The 10,600-nt window shown below is 43.3% G+C and overlaps 1 pseudogene; it reads right to left on the reverse strand.

Annotated features, from left to right (window-relative positions):
• Positions 1-8,453: 8,453 nt before the first annotated feature.
• LOC118665821 lies at positions 8,454-10,005 on the reverse strand (annotated as a pseudogene).
• Positions 10,006-10,600: the final 595 nt, after the last annotated feature.

Genomic DNA, 10,600 nt, shown 5'->3' on the forward strand with positions numbered 1-10,600 from the left:
ATCCCTTATCAGATATATGAATTACAAATATTTTCACTCATTCTAAAAATTGCCTTTTAATTTTGTTGATAGTTTCTTTTGCTGTGCAAATGCTTTTTAATTTGTCATAATCCCACTTATTTATTTTTGCTTTTGTTTCCTTGCTTTTGGTGTCAAAACCAAGCAATCACTGCCAAGACCAATGACAAGCAGCTTACCCCTTTGTTTTCTTCAAAGTCTTTTATGATTTGCGGCCATGTGTTCAATTCATTTGCAGTTCATTGTTGTGTATGGTGTCACATAAGAGTCCAATTTCATTCTTTTGCCTCTGGGTATCCAGTTTTCACAGCATAATTTATTGAAGAGATTATCCTCTTCCCATTGTTAATTATTGACTCATTTGTTGTAAATTAATTGACCATTTATTTCTGGGGTCTCTATTTTGTTTCATTGATCTACATGTCTCTATTTATGATGATACCATAATATTTTTATTAGTATAATTTTATAATATAATTTGAAAGCAGGATGTGTGATGCCTCCAGATCTGTTATTCTTTCTTAAGACTGCTTTGGCTATTCAGAATCTTGTATTTCTATAAGAAATTTAGGATAGTTTTTTTTTAATTTTATGTAAAAATGACCTTTGAATTTTTTTTTTATTGCTTAAAGTATTACAAAGGGTATTACATATGTGTCCTTTCTTTTTTCCCCGCGCTTGACAATCCCCTGGCATCCCCTAGCCCCCAGTGTCTTATGTCCATTGGTTATGCTTATATGCATGCATACAAGTCCTTCGGTTGATCTGTTACCTCCCTCCCTCCTGCCCCCCAACTCTCCCTGGCTTTCCTGCTGCAGTTTGACAATCAGTTTGAGGCAGCTCTGCCTCTGTATCTATTATTGTTCATAAGTTTATAATGGTCTTTATTACCCATGAATGAGTGAGATCATGTGGTGTTTTTCTTTCATTGACTGGCTTATTTCACTTAGCATAATGCTCTCTAGTTCCATCCATGCCATTGCAAATGGTAAGAGTTCCTTCTTTTTTACAGCAGCATAGTATTCCATAGTGTACCACAGTTTTCTAATCCATTCATCTACTGATGGGCACTTAGCCTGTTTCCAGATCTTAGCTATGGTGAATTGTGCTGCTATGAACGTATGGGTGCATATATCCTTTCTGATTGGTGTTTCTGTTTTCTTGGGATATATTCCTAGAAGTGGGATCACTGGGTCAAATAGGAGTTCCATTTTCAGTTTTTTGAGGAAACTCCATACTGTCTTCCATAGTGGCTGCACCAGTCTGCATTCCCACCAGCAGTGCACGAGTGTTTCTTTTTCTCCACATCCTCTCCAGCACTTGTCGTTTGTTGATTTGTTGATGATAGCCAGTCTGACAGGTGTGAGATGGTACCTCATGGTTGTTTTGATTTGCATCTCTTGGATGATTAGTGACTTTGAGCATGTTTTCATAGGTCTCTTGGCTTTCTGAATGTCCTCTTTTCAAAGGTGTCTATTTAGATCTTTTGCCCATTTTTTGATTGGATTGTTTATCTTCTTTTTGTTGAGTTGTTTGAGTTCCCTATAAATTTTGGAGATTAGGCCCTTATCAGATATAACTTTGGCAAATATGATTCCCATGCAGTGGGCTTTCTTGTTGTTTTTTAGATGGTTTCTTTTGCTGTGCAGAAGCTTTTTATTTTGATGTAGTCCCATTTGTTCATTTTCTCTTTAGTTTCAAGTGCCCTAGGAGCTGTATCATTGAAGAAATTGCTTCGGCATATGTCTGAGATTTTGTTGCCTTTGGATTCTTCTGGAATTTTTATGGTTTCCCGTTGTACATTTAAGTCCTTTATCCATTTTGAGTTTATTCTTGTGTATGGTGTAACTTGGTGGTCTAGTTTCATTTTCTTGCATATATCTGTCCAATTTTCCCAACACCATTTATTGAAGAGACTATCTTGGCTCCATTGTATGTTCTTGCTTCCTTGGTCAAATATTAATTGAGCATATTGGTTCGGGCCAATTTCTAGGCTCTCTATTCTATTCCATTGATCTATATGTCTGTTCTTGTGCCAGTACCAATCAGTTTTGAGAACAGTGGCTTTGTAATACAGCATGATATCTGGTATTGAGATCCCACCTACTTTGTTCTTTTTCAGGATCACTGCAGCTATTCGGGGTCTTTTTTTATTCCAGATGAATTTTTGGAGAGTTCGTTCTAGATCTGTGAAGTATGCCGTTCGTATTTTAATGGGAAGTGCATTGAATTTATAGATTACTTTGGGTAGTATGGAATTTAATGATGTTGATTCTACCAATCCATGAACACGGTATGTTCTTCCATCTGTTTATGTCTTCCTCAATCTCTTTTTTCAACGTCCTATAGTTTTCTGAGTACAGATCTTTTACCACTTTAGTTAAGTTTATTCCTAGGTAGCGTAATTTTTTTGGTGCAATGGTAAATGGGATTGTTTTTATAATCTCTCTTTCTGAATGTTCACTATTGGTGTATAGAAATGCCATAGATTTCTTGGTGTTAATTTTGTATCCTGCTACATTGCCAAATTCATTTATTAAGTCTAGTAGTCTTTTGATGGAGTCTCTAGGGTTTTGTATAATATCATGTCGTCTGCAAATAAGGACAGTTTTACATCCTCTTTTCCAATTTGGATGCCTTTTATTTCTTCTTCTTGTCTAATTGCAATGGCTAATACTTCCAGGACTATGTTGAACAAGAGTGGTGAGAGTGGGCATCCCTGTCATGTTCCTGTTCTTAGGGGAAATGGTGTTAGTTTTTATCGATTGAGTATGATGTTGGCCTTGGGCCTGTCACATATGGCTTTTATTATGTTGAGGTATGATCCTTCTATTGCCACCTTGCTGAGAGTTTTTATCAAAAATGGGTGTTGGATTTTGTCAAATGCTTTTTCTGCATTAATTGATATGAATATGTGGTTTTTTTCTTTCATTTTGGTTATGTGATGTATCACGTTTATTGATTTATGGATATTGTACCATCCTTGCATCCCTGGGATAAATCCTACTTGGTCATGGTGTATGATCTTTCTGATGTACTGCTGGATTTGATTTGCTAAGATTTTGTTGAGGATTTTGGTGTCTATGTTCATGAGGGATATTGGCTTGTAATTCTCTTTCATTGTGTTTTCTTTATCTGGTTTTGGTATTAGGGTGATGCTGTCTTCATAGAATGAGCTTGGAAGTGTTCCTTCCTCTTGAATTTTTTGTAGTTGACTGAGGAGGATAGGTTTTAGTTCTTCCTTGATGTTTGGTAAAGCTCCCCTGTGAAGCTGTCTGGTCCTGGGCTTTTGTTTGCTGGAAGATTTTTGATGACTGCTTCAATTTCTTCCATAGTTATTGGCCTATTGAGATTTTTAGATTCTTCCTGATTGAGTTTTGGAATGTTGTATTTTTCTAGGAATTTGTCCATTTCCTCCAGGTTATTTAGTTTGTTGAAGTAGAGTTGTCCATAGTATTGTTTAACAATCATTTGTATTTCTGTGGGGTCTGTTGTTATTTCGCCTCTATCATTTCTGATTTTGTTTATTTGGGTCCTCTCTCTTTGCTTCTTGGTGAGTCTGGCTAGAGGTTTGTCAATCTTGTTTATCCTTTCAAAGAACCAGCTCTTTGTTTCATTGATTTTCTGTATTTTTTTTTTTTTTGGTCTCTATGTCATTTATTTCTTCTCTAATCTTTATTATCTCCTTCCTTCTGCTCACTCTGGGTTTTCTTGTTGCTCTCTTTCTAAATCTTTGAGTTGTAGAGTTAGATGATTTACTACCATTTTTTCTTGTTTTTTTGAGCTAGGCCTGTAGAGCTATAAACTTCCCTCTCAGGATTGCTTTCATTGTGTCCCATGGGTTTTGGATTGTTGTGTTTTCATTGTCATTAGTTACCAGGATGTTTTTAATTTTCTTCTTTGATCTCATTGGTATCCCACTCAATATTTAATAACATGCTATTCAGCTTCCAAGTGTTTGAGTATTTTGGGTTGTTTTTATTGTATTTTATTTCTAATATTATGCCCTCATGGTCTGAGAAGATGCTTGGTATGCTTTCAATCTTCTTGAATTTGGGGAGATTTTGCTTGTGACCCATATGTGGTCTATTTTTGAATATGTCCCATGAGCATCTGAGTGGAATGTATATTCCGTGACTTTGGGGTGACGTGTTCTGAAGATGTCAATTAAGTCCATCTGATCTAGTGAGTCATTTAGGATTGCTGTTTCTTTGCTGATTGTTTGTCTAGAGGATGTATCCAGTGATGTCAGTGGTGTATTAAAATCCCCTACTAAGATTGTATTGTTGTCAATCTCTCCTTTGATATCTTTCAGGAGTTTTTTTTTATGTATTTGGGTGCTCCTGCATTGGATGCATATATGTTTATCAGGGTTATATCTTCTTGTTGTATTGATCCATTTATTATTATAAAGTGGCCTTCCTTATATCTTGTTATGGCCTTCACTTTGAGGTCTATTTTGTCTGATATAAGTATTGCTACCCCAGCTTTCTTTACATTTCCATTTGCCTGGAAGATATTTTTACATCCCTTCACTTTCAATCTGTGTGAGTCCCTTCTTCTGAGGTGGGTCTCTTGTAGACAGCAAATGTATGGGTCATGTTTTTTTTTTTTTTTATCCATTCAGCCACTCGATGTCTTTTGTTTGGAGCATTTAGTTCATTTATGTTTAAAGTTATTATTGAAAGGTACTTGTTTGTAGCCATTTCTATTTTTTGTGGCCGTTTTCTATCTGAGCTTTTTATTTCTTCCTTTTACACCAGTCCCTTTAGCATTTCTTGCATTGCTGGCTTGGTAGTGATAAACTCCCTTAGCCTTTTTTGTCAGTGAATCTTCTTATTTCCCCTTCAATTTTGAATGATAGCCTTGCTGGATAGAGTATTCTTGGATTCAGTCCTTTGCTTTGCATCACTTTGTAAATTTCCGTCCATTCTTTTCTGGCCTGATGTGTTTCTGTTGAGAAATCATTTGATAATCTAATGGGAGAGCCTTTGTATGTAACTTTCCGTCTCTCTCTTGCAGCCTGTAAGATTCTCTCTTTGTCCTGAACATTTGCCATGGTAATTATGATGTGTCTTGGTGTGGGTCATTTTGGGTTCACCTTGTTTGGGACTCTCTGGGCTTGTGTTACTTTTTTCTTCCCCACCTCAGTGAAATTATCTGATATTATTTCTTCGAATAGGTTTTCTAATCCTTGTTCCTCTTTCTGTTGTTCTGGCACCCCTATTATTTGTATGTTTTTTTGTTTCATGTTGTCCCAAAGCTCCCTTAGACTCTCCTCCTCTCTTTTAATTTTTTTCTCCAATTGAAGTACAGTTTGGGTGTGTTTTACTTCCTTGTCTTCTAATTCACTAATTTGGTCCTCCGCTTCTCCTAGTCTACTCTTGATACTTTCAATGGTTTTTTTTTTTTTTTATTGAAGCTATATTGCTCTTCATTTCTTCTTGGGTCTTACATAAGTTATTCATCTTTTCATCTGTTTCTTCTTGCTTCTTACATAAGTTGTTGATTTTTTCCTCCATCCGGTTTATGCTCTCTAGGACCCTTATTCTGAATTCTTTTTCTGTCATGTTGCATGCCTCTGTATCGCTTAGCTGCTTTTCTGGCCAGTCCTCCTTTTCTTTCCTTTGGAGGTTTCTTTGTATACCCAAGTTTGATCTCACCAACATATCTAGATTTTGAGTAGTTCAGTGGCTGCTCCCTGGGTGGCAGTGGCTCCTTGGGCTGTGGTTGCTTCTTGGGTGGTTGTGGTAGCAGCTGCTCCTCCATTGGTAGCAGGTCCTCTGGTGGGTGCTGTTCACAGTTGTGGTGGCTCTTGTTGTTGGTGGAGGGAGGCTTCACACACAGAAACTTCCTCAGACAGAGACTGTGGTGATTAGGAGGCCGCTGTTGCTTGTATCTGCTGCGTTGATTTAAAGGCACAAAATACAACACAACAAGGCACAACGTACCAGGCACTGAACACAAATGTATTTACGATATTAATAACCCCAAATACAGGTGGCCACCCGAGCTAAGAGAGTTAGGGGATAAGGAAAAAAGAAGAGAAAAAGATAGAATTGAAAAAAGAAAAAGAAAAGGAGTGCAAAAATTAAATTGGTAAAAGGGAGTGGAAAAAAAAGTAAGAGAGAAAAGAGAATGAAGTAGAAGAGGGTAAGAGACTATTTATATGAGGAGAAAACTCCAATAGAACTGCCACTAATCCCAACACATTCCAGCAACAGATCCCTGGAGATGAATACAAACTACAAGCAACCAATAATATCAAGCGAGGCAAGGGAAAACAGAAGCACAAAAATAACTGGGGGGGGCGGGGGAGGAGGGGGCGACAGAAAAATAAAAATAAAAAGCAGAACAACCTCACAAACAATCCTAAAAAAAAAAACCCAATATACTCAACAATGAAGGTTGTTGAGCTTTTATGAAAAATGCAAACCTAATACCATCCTATCTAATAATAGACAAACATGGTAATAATAGACAAACATGAACATACCTCCACTATGCTTCCCATTGGCTAATCAGTAGGATATGCAAATTAACTGCCAACAAAGATGGCGGCCGGCAGCCAGTGTTTCTCTCTCGTCAATGTTTCTAACTCTCTATCCCTCTCCCTTCCTCTCTGTAAAAAATAAATAAAAAATATATATATTTTTTTAAAAAATTCCATCATATAAGCCTAACCAATGGACATAGACAACAGGGGTGTGAGGGCATCAGTGGAGTGGCAGGGGCAATACAAATTGTATTATAAAGTATAATTATTTGTTAAATACTGTCACATTAATAAAATTTAAATGAAAAAATAAAATAAAAGTGAAAAAAATAATAAAATAGAATTATGAAAACATTTAAAAAATGCCATCGATTTCTGGGTGTTAATTTTGTATACTGCCACATTGCCAAAATCATTTATTGAGTCTAGTAGTTTTTTTGTGGAGTGTTTAGGCTTTTATAAGTGCAACTAGAGGCCCTGTGCACAAAATTCATGCATGGGGGGGGTCCCCTCAGCCCAATATGGGACCCCTCAGGGGTTGTCCTACTGCCAGTTTAGGCCCAATCCCCAGGATCGGGCCTAAACTGGCAGTTGGACATCCCTCTCACAATCCTGGACCACTGGCTCCTAATTGCTCCTCTGCCTGCATGCCTGGGCACCCCTAACTGCACTCTCCTGCTGGCCTAATCACCCCTCATTGCCTCTGCATGCCGGCCTGATTGCGCCTAACTGCCCCCCACTGCCAGCCCTGACCTGAGTGTGATAGTGGTGGCGCCCCAACCCCCTGATCAGCCCTGCTCTGTGTGTGACAGGGGCAGTGCCCCAACTCCCTTATCGGCCCTATTCTGTGAGTGACAGAGGGGAGCTCCCCAACCCCCTGATTGGCCCTGCTCTGTGCGTGACAGGGGGAGCTCCCCAACCCCCTGATGGGCCCTGCTCTGTGCATGACAGCGGGAGCTCCTCAACCCCCTGATTGGCCCTGCTCTCTGCGTGACAGGGGGCGGTGCCCCAACCCCCCAATCAGCCCTACCCTGAGTGTGATTGAGGGTGGCATCGCAATCTCCCGATCCGCCCTGCTCTGTGCATAACATGGGCGGTGCTCCAACTCCCCAATCGGCCCTGCTCTGAGCCCGACCAGCGGCTGCACCTAGGGATTGGGCCTGCCCTCTGCCACCCAGGAGCAGACTTAAGCCAGCAGGTCATTATCTCCCGAGGGGTCCCAGACTGCGAGAGGGCACAGGCCTGTCTGAGGGACCTTCCCCCTCCCCCCATGAGTGCACAAATTTTTGTGCACCGGGCCTCTAGTATAGGATATCACATCATCTGTGAGCAATGACAGTTTTACTTTCTCCTTTCCAATTTGGATGCCTTTTATTTTTTTCTTCTTGTCTGATTGCTGTGGCTTAGGACTTCTATTACTATGTTAAATAAAAGTGATGAAAGTGGACATCCCTGTCTTTTTCCTGTTCTTAGGGAAGTGGTTTTAGTTTTTGTTCACTAAGTATGATGTTATCTATAGGTTTGTCATACATGACCTTTACTGTGTTGAGATATGATCCCTCTATTCCCAATATGCTGAGAGTTTTTATCAAAAATTGGTGTTGGATTCAAACACTGTTTCTAAAGATGTTTTATCTAAAACAGTGATTCATTTTTAAAAGGCTTTTTTTTTTTTTTTTTGGTAAAATTTATTGCCGAAATGTTTGAATGCTGGTGATTTAGATCGTCAAATTTTCTTCCATTTCCGTAAAAAACTTCTGAAACTACAAAAGACACTGAACAGGGTCTCAACCAAAAAGAGAACAGGTAACATATGCTCATCAGAACCAGCCTCTGCTCTTCCCCAGCCTCCAGGACAGTGGTTTTGGGAGAGAACCATCAGTCCGTCCTTCCCTGAAAAGCCTTTTTAAGTTTCCACCGGTGACTCCCTGCTGGCCCTTCAGGCCCAGGCCCGCCTGCTCCCCAGCGGGCTCCTGAGTTTCTCTGCCGAGGCGATTCGGTTCAGTTTGCCAACTTCTGCCTGCCAGCCAGGTGGCTTCTTGGTGGTCACGTGACGCCGGGCGTGCTTGGTCAGGTGGTCGCTGCTCATGAAGCGCCTGTAGCACACTGGGCACGCGAACTTCTTCTCCCGGTGTGTGTCCAGCGGTGGCGGGACAGTTCATTGGAGTGTGCAAACCTCTTATGACAGCCGTCCCAGCTGGAGCTGAACGGCTTCTCCCCTGTGTGTGTGCGGAGGTGAGCCTTGAGGTGGGAATTTTTGAAGTAGGTTTTCTGGCAGCCCGGAAAGTTGCAAACATAGTTCCTCCTTCGGAAAAGTCTGCCTGAGGGGCCCCATTGTGACTGGTGGCAATGAACAAGGGGGGGGGGGGGGGGGCGGAGCCAGAGGCAACAACCTGGTATTCCCCGCAGCCATGACACCTGCCAGGGAGCAGGAGGCGGGCTAGGGAAGCGCCCCCTGGGGCAGCACCAGCATCACAGCTCCCGGAGGCACAGGTGGTCCCATGAGCACTGGCTGGGGCCCTGGAGCAGCTTGGGGCAGAATGGGTGCGACAGTCCCAGAGGAGACGGGGGGGGGGTGCCTTCAAAAATGCCGGCAACACGCCAGTCTGTCCAGTCACAGGGACCGTCTGGCAAAGGACAGGGGGGCTGGGGACGGGGACAGAAATGAGAGGTGTGGTGTTCCCGGGCAGGTCATTCTCACAGTTATTTAGTGAGCAGGGTGGGACCGCAACTGGCCGACCGGCCTGCTGGCCTTGGTCGTAGGGAACCCAGTCGCCAGACTTCTTGGAGCAAGGCGGACTGGGCCCTGAGTTCACGGTGAGGGGAGTGTCTCTGGGGTGCGTGTCCCGCAAAGCTTCCGCGTGTCCCGGAAGCGGTGCTGCTCCTCCCCTGTGGTCTGGAGGCTGGGAGGCAGGACTGTGGCCGGGAGCAGGACTCCCCAGGGCGTGGTGGGTGGCACCTGCCACCACAGCCCTGCAGGGGACGCCAGCGGCCGGCTGCAGCCACTCTGGCTTCAAACCAGGCAGGATCCTCTCCTTCCTCCGGCTGAGGGAGCTGGCTGCCCCCACAAAGGCTGGGGGGATGGCCACGGCCACCCGTGCTTTGGAATCAAGTGCTTGGGAAGGAACGAGTGTTCTCGCCAATGGCTCCATGAGGTCAGGGCTCTGAGGAGGAGTCATGCACAGCTTCGACAAGGAATGGAGGTCCTTGGGCAGCTCGGGTGTGGTCTCGTCCACCAGCAGAGGGGTGGCGACATCCCCAGAGTCAGACACAGGCGTGAGGGGTCTCATCTTCCACAGGTCACCTGCCTGGGGCCTCTGACCCCAGGAGGTCATGCACACAAGAGCCTCGACAGCTTCGATGTCATTCAGCTCCAAGAGGCTGCACGCAGACCGCTCGCTGTCATGCCACTTCCTCTCCAGGATGGACTGGCAGATGTCCATGATGTCCACCGCGCCCTCGCCGGGACCCATGGAGGTCGGAGTGTGCATGGTGCCTACAGCCCCGACGTGACACAGCAACGGCGGGGTGGGTGCTCAGAGCGCGGCAGAGGCAGCCTCCACAACCTGTGCTCCAGGGGCCCGCACGGCCCCAGAGGTGCAGGAGCGGCGGGGCACCCGCCGAGGGCACCCCCTAAAAGGCTTTTAAAAAATGATCTGTGTGAATAATCTTATGATTTTTTTCTCCTCAAACCTATTAATAAGTGAATGATAGTAGTACATTTCCTAATATTGAACCAGTTTTTCATTCCTGTTTAGAGTTTCACATCATCACAATGTATCACATTCTTCATGTGGTTTTGGAGTCTATTTGCTAATATTTTATTTAGTACTTTTTGAGATATTGGTCTATATATTTATTGCTTTATACTGTCACTAGAGGCCCAGTGCACAAAAAATTGTGCACTTGGGGGGTCTCTCAGCCTGGCCTGTGCCCTCTCGCAGTCTGGGACTCCTCAGGGGATGTCCACCTGCTGGCTTAGGCCCGCTCCCTGGGGGATCAGGCCTAAGCTGGCAATCAGACATCCCTCTGGCAGCCCAGGAGCTCTTGGGGGATGTCCATTTGCCAGCTGGGAAAAGGTCTAAG

The sequence above is a fragment of the Myotis myotis genome, unplaced genomic scaffold, assembly GCF_014108235.1.
Source record: "Myotis myotis isolate mMyoMyo1 unplaced genomic scaffold, mMyoMyo1.p scaffold_m19_p_11, whole genome shotgun sequence".
Classification (NCBI taxonomy): domain Eukaryota; kingdom Metazoa; phylum Chordata; class Mammalia; order Chiroptera; family Vespertilionidae; genus Myotis; species Myotis myotis.